Source organism: Montipora capricornis, chromosome 6 (genome assembly GCF_036669925.1).
Source record: "Montipora capricornis isolate CH-2021 chromosome 6, ASM3666992v2, whole genome shotgun sequence".
In the NCBI taxonomy this organism is placed as follows: Eukaryota; Metazoa; Cnidaria; class Anthozoa; order Scleractinia; family Acroporidae; genus Montipora; species Montipora capricornis.
This window is the reverse complement of record NC_090888.1, coordinates 33536292-33548791: the sequence shown is the minus strand read 5'-3', so window position 1 is coordinate 33548791 and position 12500 is coordinate 33536292. Positions and strand designations below refer to the sequence as shown.

The 12500-nt window shown below is 39.4% G+C and overlaps 2 pseudogenes; both read left to right on the top strand.

Annotated features, from left to right (window-relative positions):
• The window catches only part of LOC138053795 (uncharacterized), a 463628-nt pseudogene that overhangs the window by 376932 nt on the left and 74196 nt on the right, over positions 1 to 12500 (top strand).
• The window catches only part of LOC138050996 (uncharacterized), a 9401-nt pseudogene continuing 1889 nt past the window's right edge, over positions 4989 to 12500 (top strand).

The following is a 12500-nucleotide window of genomic DNA, read 5'->3' as shown; positions in this document are numbered from 1 at the left end:
CGACATACTATGCTTTTGAATACAATTGTCTTCCTTGTGATATTTAGTAAACAAGAGGCTACAAGTAGCCCATACTCGGGCCTGCGAAAGTACAGTGGTGTATGGTTAATTTAGCACTAAAGAAAAGAAAAGGGAAAAGTCTGTCCTTCTTACATCGGCCTTACATTGCGATTCTCATGATGTTCGACTGTGTATTTAGTTAATACCCGGAACCAGATTATCTTCATTACAGGATTTATTCCAAAGTGGCTAAGCACATTGTTTTTTACTGATCGATGGGTATTCTTACTCAGTTTTTGAGAAAGGAAACGCTAATTGAACGTTTTAAGATGAAAGGAAATGACTCATAAACAAACATCTTTTGTGGAAAAAAATGAAAGAGAAACGAAGGTGAGATGTGAAAACATCTTTCCAAGAGGACCAAACGTTCGTGCAGTGGTGCACGTAAAGGTCACTTTGTCAAATGCACGACACATGAAGATGTACATTATATCTCAACACTTGAAAATACTTTCAGAAGTACACAAGTTCCTAGAGGATGGCCATGCCAAATGAATCCATAGCATGAAAATCATCATCATCATCATCACTTCAATTTTGATCTGGGTTTATCCCCGAAAACGGGAATGGCCTGATTTACCCCACTTTGTCAGCAATCGTTCTAACTCCCACTCTCCATCTTGCTCGATTCATGGCGTCCTTTTTCTCCAAACCAACGCTCTTGCTCTCCTTCTCCACTTGCATCTTTCTCGTCTTCTTTGATCGTCCTCACTTCCTCTTGCCCTTCACTTCGAACTCCAATGCTTTTCTCAGGACATGCCCATCGTCCCTCCTCAACACATGCCCATACCATCTCACTCCTTTTGCCTTTGCCATCTGAACCACTGTTTCCTTCAATCCCAACATCTCTATCAGGTCCTCTGTTCTCTTTTTCGTCTTCAGTTTTGCACCACACGTTGCTCTCAACATTGCTCCCTGCAAAGGTTGAACTTACCAGCAATGTGCCATGCGGTGGACCAGACTTTTAACAAGAATGTATTTCATTTCCGGAATGGTAAAAGCAGGAGAAAAGCCTGGCCTGTTATTCTTATTTTGCTTCGTGTATTGAAACTCTCAAGAAATAAAGATAGAAATGTGAACACAAACTCTCTTGGTGAGAACAAAAATTTGGTTTATCAACGGAGTTGATAATGTAAATTGACCACCGTACAGAGATTCTAAAAGCTCTGGTGAGAAGGCTGTCAAGGAATATTAACCATTAATGTCACTGTTCCTTGGTATCAACATGCATTATTAGCTTTTAGACACATAACGCAAGGCAAACGAGCCAACAAGGGGAAGTCGCTGCCGAGACTTAACCACACCACGCAGGAGTGACCCAAATTTAATGATGGCAAAGCAAGATATCCAACTGACCATCTCCACAGGGAGGGAGGGGAAATACTTTGACAAATTGCAAACACCTAGTTGATTTTACTATGGAAGACAAACTGCCATGTGAACCTTGGACGACTATATGAGGCTTTTATAGCTAGACCCTGTCTATTAAAGTGGCCAGTTGCACAGGTTCTACTATGCAGCAGGTAGGCATTACACGTGCTCTTTAGCAGTAATGAATGAGGCTTTAACAGATTTGGCCAATGAAGGTGTACGTTATAATCTGAGATCTAGGAACAAAGTCTTTATGTCCTCGTTTTCTTTGCAACAAAGCCGACAATTTTATGACCTTGAATGGCCAACTACAAATATCGCGACATGAATAGCTCTTTTAGTACGGTCACCTTTTATTAACCATAGGGCAGTAAAATCTCATTTAAAGAGAAGAACAGATGCCTGTTTATGTGCACAATACATCGAAGCATAAAGTCTACAAATACCTATTTTACCTTCAAATACTTACCCCTGCATGACAATGTGTTACATACGAACCATGGCAATTACTACAATCATAGACAAAAGTAGTTGGGAAGATTATGTAAATGAACCACACCAGAGCTGTATTTCAACCCGCTTCTGTTAAAGATCAAAAGAAATAATTTCACTTTTTCGTACATAGCCCCCCTCCCCCCTATTCAATGTTGGAAGGCAACTCAACAATTTCCCACTGAAATCATTCAGTTTTACACAACATTGAAGGAGGGGGGAGGGGAGAGAAGCAATAAAGACTCCAAAAAGGCTAACCTTCCCAACAGTTTTGTCTAGGATTGTATGAGAGTAGGAAATCTGCTTTGAACGCTTATAACTCTCGTAGTATTTGACATGTGGCTTCCATTTCTTATTCTGGACATGTTCTTATAATGTACTTTCCAATGCATAAATAAAATCTCACAATACTGGAATTTGGTTTAAATCATCGTTTTATGATTTGGATTTCAGACTTGCGTGACGCTTCATAACGTTACTCCAAAATCCGTTCTGTTGGGAAAACGTTTACTAAGAATGTCATAAAAATACATTTTTGTTGTTTCATGTTTCATATTCGTTAAAAGAAAGCTTTCTTATTTTGAGGACGTTGGAAGAATGCCAAAAACTGATTTATTTCAATCGATTTAGCAAGAAATGGTGCGAGCAGTGCAAGAGCACTTACATTACTCTCGACATCACTCCAAACATTACTCCATTTTCGAAGCCTAAAATAATGCCTTTACAGCACAGCTACAGATAAAATATTGAAACTGGAGTGTAAAGGGTTTCAAAGGAAATAGTAGTCGGACTTTTCATGGTCATTTCAGCTTTATTTTAGGTAAATTGCAACATTACTCCATAAAGAGAGCTTAAATTGAAATAATGCATCTAATTAACCTTTGTGTATACATGGTTTCAATGGAGTAATGTTGAAAATAAGTAGATACAATAGCTTTTGTCCGTTATGAGAAAAACATTGTACGTGTTCCAGTATGCTTTACATATAACTACGTTATTGTTGCAAAATATCACATTCACTGGGCATATATTTTGCATTTTCTTATGGAGTAATGTAATGGAGTAATGTTCACATACATGTTTACTGTTCCCAAAATAGGTCAATGATTGACAGGCCATCCTAGTCACGCTAAAAGAAGTAATCACTGTTAATTTACTCATTTAATGTGACTCCGTGATCTGTTTGAAATGCATATGACGTTTTTAAAAGGCGCTGCTCTCAACTTGGCAAAGTGCAACTGACATTGTAAGAGTTTAGTACGTGAACTCGTTTGACCTTTCAAGACCAGCTTTTTGGCTTTAATTAACTATCATTTAGTCTCCTCCCCTTTCTGTTCATTTACGAAGCAATTTTCATCATTTTAGTAGCTCTACAACTTGATACCGTATTGAGACACCAATGCAACATGACGTCCTAACACATGTAATGAAAGTGGAAAACTTGCCTTATTTTTAACCAGATAAACGCCTAAAATTCATGATAACATGGCAAAAAGCAGTTAAATGTTAAAGAAAACACTAATTGTGCTTGTTTTTCAAAGGAACTGTAAACGCTAAGGAAAAAGTCGTCTTTCCAATTTAAGACCACACCCTGAATTTTCAGACAATCATAGACAAAAGTAGTTGGGAAGATTATGTAAATGAACCACACCAGAGCTGTATTTCAACCCGCTTCTGTTAAAGATCAAAAGAAATAATTTCACTTTTTCGTACATAGCCCCCCTCCCCCCTATTCAATGTTGGAAGGCAACTCAACAATTTCCCACTGAAATCATTCAGTTTTACACAACATTGAAGGAGGGGGGAAGGGAGAGAAGCAATAAAGACTCCAAAAAGGCTAACCTTCCCAACAGTTTTGTCTAGGATTGTAGCTTTACAATCACTGGTTCCTCATTAATCCAATTTATTACTAAGACTTGTTTGCATTACTAATTAACACGAAAAGGGATAACTTGGGAATCCTGATGTCGATATCCATCCTCCTCTTTCTGAGTACGCCAAGAAGCTAGAACCATGAGTAAGGCAGCATTATTTAGGAAAAAATTTCGGCGATTGGAATCGATCCCGTCCTCATTGAGAGTAAGAATTTTCAACCAGACTGCTTGCTTCCAGTCGAATCTACAGATCTCCTATTCTATCTGGTTTTGGAGACGAGCTTCTACATGCAACAACAGTTTAAGCCTGGAAGCCTACAATCAGATGGTTTCGGGATTTATAACCAGTGTAAAAGGCCACATAATCGCAAACAAATTTGCTGTGTTAGCCAAGGTGAGACATTCGCAGAGAATGAATGACTCTTTGAGCCCTATCTGGATTACAACAGAAAAGGATGGGACAATTTTATCTGCTCATTTGCCAAAGTTGTAAGGCCGGGCTAGGCGAATCATGCTTGCATATTGGAAGCATTTTATTTTACGTAGAAGCGTGGACGCAGATAAATGGAAAACTTCCTTGCACGCAAGTTAAATGCTCATGGCTTCTTCCCTTGTTCGTAGACCATGTGGAGTACGCAAAGGCCCAAGATATAAACTTTACATCGGCTAAGAAAATGAAAGATGACTTAGATTCCAAAATGTCTAAACTTCATTCTGAAGTTCTGAATCTTGGTCCACTGGAGGCTGATTTTACAATCCATGCTAGCACGGTAAAGAACATTCCAGCGCTCACAGAGGCAGAAATGAACGCCTTCTACGAGCAACTTAGCAAGTGCAGTGACAGCAATCCCATTAATTCCCCGATTTGCGGAAAGTTATGTTCTTCAAAGTCACACAATCCCTACCATCAATGATCTTTTCGATAAAAAGTATCTCAATTTAACCTATCCCGAACTGTTAAAGGTTTGCAATGATGTAAAAGTTGAACTCTCCAAGGAGCAGATTAAAGCAGTGGAGAGAAACACAATAAGTCAAGCAAAGGGGAACAACCTTTTAAACACAGATCTGGCAGAAGTGGCACCTCCCAGAGCAAAGCAGCATGCCAAACCCATCCTGCCATGCCCTCTCAGTCCCTTATTCAATCAATTTGTTATCCTGAACTGAACAAATTAAACACAGAAGCAGTCCGTCATGGCTGTAAACATGAACAAGAATCATGTAAACTTTAAAGTGATCAAATGTGGGCTAATTATAAATGAAGACTTCCCCTGGTTACATGCTTCTCCTGACTTCCTATGTTCCCGTGACTGCTGCAGTGAAGGGTGTGGTGAAGTAAAGTGCCCCCTGTGTGTGAAAAACTGCGACTTTGAGAGTTATGTCTTAAAACCATCTTCCTGTCTGGAAAAGGACAGTACTGGTAACTTCACCCCAAAGAAAAGTCATCCGTATTCAGTCATCATCAGTGCCAGCAACAAATCTTCACTGGGAGGAAACTCTACTGTGACTTGGTAGTCTCTGCATTTGATCGTGATGGGAGAGCATAGCAGGTGCGACAGAGAATATTCCCTGATGAAGATCACTGGAAAGTTGTGGTTCCAAAACTAACCAGTTTTTGGAGAAAATGCATTTTACCCGAGGTACTTGGAAGGTGGCAAACAAGGTGTCACAATGAGGAACAGCAGTAAATGACTCAGTTTTTATTGCAGAGCAGCAACAACTGAGCCCACTGTAAGCTGCTGCAACCCAAAATGTCAAATTGACCAGTTTCATCTCTCATGCTTGGGCATCAACAGTATTCCTAAATCATGGTATTGCAAGCGCACAGAAAATGACAGCTCAAGCAGATGCTGTAAAATTGAATTATGTTTGTTTGTGCAAACAGAAAGCAAACACAACCGACAAGCTTTGGAATGCATCGACCTAAAACAACATGGCTTTGCCCAGTTTGCAAAGGAAGCAATTCCAAACAAGAAAATTTTTTTTAAACTTCCTCAGGTGATATGACTTTCATGAAAACAGAAAGAAATACAACATCAAAAAACAAGCACATGTCACTTGGAAGTCTCATTGAAGCGGATTTTAACCTCATCGCATCACCCACTGGATGGCTAGACTGCAAAATAATCCATGAAGCACAGCTGCTGTTGCAAAAGATTAACCCTAAGATTGAAGGGTTTCAGAGACCAACACTCGGTCCTGTAAGACAGTTTGACACCATGACATCAGAATTTATTGAACTATTGCATGTAGGCAATAATCACTGGGTGTGCTTGACCTCAATTGGATGCCCCTAAGGTGAAGTGAAGTTACTGGACAGTCTCATGAAACCGGTGATCACTCAAGAGTTACAGGACCTTGCTTAGAATTTGTATGGTCCAAATTTAAACAGAATTACAAATGTGCCAGTTCAGCAACAAAGCAATGGCAGTGACTGTGGTGTATTCGCAGCTGCATTTGCAACATGTCTTGTGTCTTAAAAATGGTTGCATGAGCCTCTACCCTACCACTTGAATTTCTTTTTCAGTGACAAAATTATTATTTATTCAATTAATTGATTTTTTTTTTGATGCAACATGCTGTATTCCAGGGCGCAAGATAATATATTGGTCCTGGACATCTTTTGAAATGACAGTCCATACATGCAATGGCAACTAGGTATGAAAGTAATGTCAATGTGTAACACAGAAAACATCCATACTCCAACAATGTGACATTCACAAGTAGTTGTTTCATCAGTCATCTAGGTTAGTGTAGTTTGACACGTCATTGAAATGTTAGTCACCATCTATTGACTACTCAGAATTACACTAACATAGATGATCAAACAACTATTTGTTTGTGGAATTAATTTCTTTGTCGCTGTCATTTTGAGAGTAGTTCTCAATAAGGTACCCGCTGCTTATTAAAGAATTAGTATTTTGACTTGTATCACTTTCAATAGTTGCGTCCATTTCAGTTACATTCGAGTATACCGTATTTTTTTTTTTATTATTTTTAGTTTTTCTGTCTCACTTTATCTGAAATATTCCCTCCATGTTTGACAAAGGAGCAAAGGGTCGATGACAGCTCGATAGGTATATGCCACGATAAACAGCCATTGCACATAGGTCGTCCTTGTTGTTTTCTTCATAGCATACAGTAAGACCTTCACTGATCACAATATCTTTCCAGTGTTTTTTTTTTTCGGTAATGTGGTACCCCTGCACACAGCAATCAAATTCAGATGTGTCGTCGGTTCCTGGATTTTCCATTAGTAGAATGGCGTATTACAGTATACAGGATATAGCCCAATTGTTTCACAGAAAAAACAAACCGAGCAGATCCTTGCCTTGTATACGTGACCACACCAGCACTTTACAGGAAGCCATACCCTGCAGGGCAGTAACATCTTTGAACTTGACATTTATATTGATTAGAACTGGTGTACAATTACAGTGTACCGGCACTTTAGTCATTCTGTTCAATCGTTCTTGGAATCATGAACAAAGATGGTATCAACAATTCCACTGAATCTCCTTGGTGGATTGAGTCAAGAAATTGATCATTTGCGTGTGCAGAGCTGTGCAGCCAGTGGGAAGGGAAGGAAACGACACAGTTACAAAAAACTTGAAGCAATTGCTTATGCAGAAAATAACACAAAGGAAGCCGCGGTATGATGCAAGGAGAATGCGAGAATGGTGCCAAAAGAAAGTAGAGCTCGAGACTGCAGCACGAGGAAACCAAAGGAAAAGACTACACGACCGTGGGAGAGAGCCTCTTTCAACTGAGCTTCAGGAAAGAGTGCTCGAGTGGATCCACGACATGAGGGCACGAGGTCAGCACGTTTCCAGGTGGGCCATAAGCAAGAAAGGAGAGATCATTTGGTGCAAACATAAGTCATCGAACGAAACGGGTCTCCCCGCTGGTTCTGAAGGCAATGAAGCTGAAGAGATATCTCAACAAGACTTTAAGCAAGTAATGGCTGGGTAGTCGGCTTTATAAACAGACATGGATTAACTTTGCGTAAATGTACCTTCCTTGCACAGCATGATCTTGGCAACCTTATTGATCGTGTGATAAGTCTTATTCTTAATGTGAGGCGCAAATTTCTTACTAAGGAGTATGCAATGGCGGATGTAATCGCCATCGTGAAACACAGATCTGGCTAGATATACCAAGCTCTACAAAAGTGAATGAGGCTGGAGCATCCAGTGTCACCATTAGGTCTACTAGACATGAAAAAGACAAAGTATCTGTTTGCTTAGCAGCTTCAAGGCGCACCTGTGTTGAAAGAGTTTTATCATCCTGGGAAAGCCTCCCAAATGACGTAATAAAAAAAAGCGTTTTGAAGCCTGTGCTGTCTCATTGCCTATAGACGGATCAGAGGACAAGAAAATCCGCTGTTTTAAGGCAGACGGCCCACTAAGTGATGGAAAGCACAAGTTTACAGAAAGGGCCTCAGCATTTTTCAAAGTGCTGGATCAAGGCACTCCTGTAAATGAAAATGACCCCTTTGCGGATTTGGAGCCAGACATTTACGAAGAAGAACTTAATGAAATTGTGGTTTACGAAGACGAGCATGTAATTAAAACTTTTTAATTTGCACACATTGGCTCACATTGCTGGTTGGCGACATTGGCGTTCACAAACTTAAAACTTTTCACTCATATCATTTACTGCTTGTCCTACGTGATATATATGTATAGATTACTTCATGGTGGGTGAGCGCGTACGATTTTTATTCACGAGTTGTGAAGAATCGCAAACGAATGAGTGAGCGCAGCGAACGAGTGAGTTTGCGCGTACAAGAGCGCGTACAAGAGCGACATCACTTGCTGGCATTGTTGATAATCTGCGGCCAAACCAGCTGAATGAACTGTGGTCAAAAAACATTCAAAAACTTGAGATAAATTCGATTCTTCTTCTTTAAATACCGTTCAAAAGTGGCCATCAAAGAACGTAGGGAGCTGGGTTCATAGTCTTCGTTGCTGTCTTTCTTTCGAACCGTAATGATAAATTCAGCGATGTATGCATTCAGCTCCTTCGGGGCAATTTCTTCTATAAGTCTTGACTCGTTCCTCAGCGTCAGAAATTCCTCAACTAAAGCAACATTCTGTTGAGTTTTCTTTCTTGTACTTTCGTTCTCTTGGTCCTTGATAAATTGTTCCACTAAATTAATGTCTGCAAACCTTGAAGCCATGATTCTGGGAAAGCAGGGAACGTTGCAAACATTCACTCCCAGTTACTTCGCATGGCCGCCCCGAAAGGCGGGAAAAACCGATACGAATTTTCTCACTTGTGAAAAAAATCGTATCAGTCTTCTGATTGGTCATACGATATTCTTCACTAGTGAGAAAAATCTTATGACCAATGGGATTGGTTCTCATCAAAGAGATACGAATTTTATTAAGTGAGTTTGCACTGAGTAAATGTCAGTACTTATATATAAAATATTGTTTATGTGCTGTTTGTTAGTGATACAGATCTTGATTGCAACATGGTACATGTGCCGCATGTACGGTACCATGATACTGTAACTTCGGGAATCCAGGGAAAAATCGTCCAGCACTGGCAAACTGCCCTTAGGTTTCCAAGGAACGTTAATAATAAATCAACCTGGAAGAATGGCAGAAAACTGCATTTCATTAATAAATGCCAGACCCCGCTGGCCTCGAAAAAACGCAGTGTCACAACTGCCGATTTTTAATTAAACGCCAGTGGCATTTAATGGAGAAAATATGGTATTCTTGTTTCATTCAGTTCCAGAATGACCCATTTCGAGGCTTACGTTTGACAACGTTTAGTGTGGGTCTACTGCGAAAAGCATATGCCTTTCTTGGTATGTGTTTTGAGCGCCCCAAGAAGAAGTCGATTAAGCCAATGCAACATCGATCTTCAGTAAACCAAACAACGCATCACAGTACTCTTCATGATCTTGGATTACGTGATTTGCTTTAAATAACCAATGTAAACAGTGCCACGTGGCTTCTATTACGCATTACCCAATGAAAACACTGCCATGTGCTTCCTATTGTGCATTTTGCTGCACAGGAAAAAAAAAACGGAAATCTAACGTGTTCAATAACTCGTGCCCCTACGGGCCCGAGTAATGAAAGTGGTTCAACAAGGCTGACAGATTGACATATTGAGGATCTTCAGGTAATTTATGTTCATGAAAGGAACACTAGTGATTTGACTCCCATCAGTTGCATAATAGTTATATTAATTAGTACCCTTTCAGCGACATGAACAACAGAATTTCCTTTTACTTCATCTGTATTTTTTATCAGTTTTCCTTGTGTGTGAAGGGTAAAGTATAGAGGAGCCTTGTGGAAAGAAAAATAGAAATAGAAAAATAGAAAATTGTAGTTAAAATAAACAATCAATATTATCGTGAAAGTGATGGTAGTCATTGAGGTTGACACTTAATGTATCCATAATGTTAGGTTCATTTTCACCTGGTACAAAGCATTCCTAGAAAAGGATCTTGTTATTGGCTACTCGATGTTGCTCGGTCTCACTCATAGTTGAACCCCATCCTTTGGTTCTGCAATCATTCTTAGGAGTCACTGCTTTCTGACGTTTACCTACAAATAGTACAGAACGTACGTGTAAATGACTGAATCTTGTAGTTTTACTGTTTCATAGAACTTGAGGTCTGGTCTAGTAATAGTCATTTCATATTCATTACTGGTAAGACAGAATCTATGTTTGTAACTGGGCCTAGGCTGCACAGTAAGATTAGTGTTTCCAATGTCGATTAGATGAGAGTTAAAATCAATAATAAGGAAGTTTTAGATAAACTACACATCATAAGTTATTTGGAGTCTATGTTGATCAAGACCTTAATTGACTACGTTGAACACTTATGTAAGAAACTAGCGAAATGTATAGGCACAACAGAGCAGTTCGACAAAAAAACCGCTCTGCAAGCAAAAATCGAGGTGGCTGGGAAGTCAAACCTTTTATATTTAACTTGTTGGGATTTTTAAAAACGTCTTTTTCTTGTTGGGAAGATATTCTCTAACAATGGCTCTGGCTGGTAAAAAACGTCCTGAGTTGTCCTGGCAACCAGATTTCACATATGTTAACGTCTGCCATCACACCGAACTTCTATATCTCAAGATTTCCATCATCAAGAGGGTATCAATTTGTCTGTGCAATACCGCAAAGCATAACTCGCGCTACCAGTCCCTGGCAATGTAGAACTTTGCACATTCACGTCTATTGACCCAACACATGTAGCCTCATAAAGCCAAGGACAGCGGTGTCAATTGGATGTATTTTCCAAACAGTCTACTGTGGCGAACAATCCAGAGGTAAGCAAATGTTACGTTTAACATCAGAATCAAATGCTAAAAAAATCCCGCAAGTTAATTATCCTTTGATAAACCTGGTTGCAGACTTGGTTTAATGCTGTAGAAACCATTCAGCATGATATTCAATTCAATGTAATTTTAAATGGGCTATCCCTTTTGATTGAGTAGTATAAATTAATAAAATACTAAATTCAAAGTCTGAAAGGACGAGAGCTGCATGTATATGTAATCTGTCGGCACACCCACCCACGCACATGTGTTGTTGGAAGTTCATCTGGAGATACAAGTATCTCGATGTCCTAAATTTCCGTCAGCTGCGGGTAGACGATAGTTTTGTCGGCCATCCAAATCCAAGTGTAGTTATTCCATAGGGCCATAGTGCAGCACGACCCCTTTTGGCACTGATAACTTAATTTCATTCACAGGTTATGATTCAGTTCATTATGTAGTCAATAAATAAGATATTGAAAGGTAACATCCACTTCAACGCATGTAACTTGCTTTATTGTTAGCCGACTAAAAAAATAGTGGTTGAAGAAAAAATAAGTACAATCTGGAATGTCCGTGAAACGGACGACTGGAGATTTAAAGTTTCTGCGTTCTTTTCCCATATCAGCACCTTGAGATGCCTTCAAACTTTTTTGGAAACAGTCAAACCCTGATCATAGACAGGACAAAGGTATGATGAATTCAACAATGTTTTATGTTTTAACACGGTGCTATGCCTAATCATAGTTAGTAGAGGAACTGGTTATGAAAGTGAGCACTCTTCAAAGACTGATGTCTTTGTTTTGATTTTTGTCTAGTCACATGATCTCGGCAGTGCACACATTCAAACAGCTTCCGTCGAGTAGTTTCTAGTCGTGCAATATTTGTTAGATTTCTCCGTAATTTTCAGCAGTATATGGTTGTGATTTTGAAAGAAATATAAAAGTTATAACAGGGGCTAACTGCGCAGTATTTGGCTGTGGTTCGTGCCGAAGAACCAAGGGAATTGGTATTTGGAAGCTGCCTGTGGCAAAAGATGAAGCTCATAGAAAATGGCGAGACGAATGGCTTGGTGAGATAAAAAAGACAGGAGAAATGGATCAGAGCTTCAGGGAACAGTTGAAGAGCGATAGAATATATACCTGTGAGAAATATTTTGTGCCTGAAGATATCGAAACATGTAAGTACATGTCTATATTGTCTCGTTAAATTTTCGGATTTGCTTTGAGTTAGTTTTCACCGGTCAGTGTTGTTGTTTGAAGTTCGGTCTGAGAGTGGATATGGTTTTGGTTCTGAAAGTTTGACAATTTTATCCTTTCTTTGATAGATCACTCTGCAAGAATGACCAAAAAGAAGCCCAAATTTGGAGCTTTGCCGAGGATGAATATGCCTAGGAAAAGCCATGAAACAATCAAGC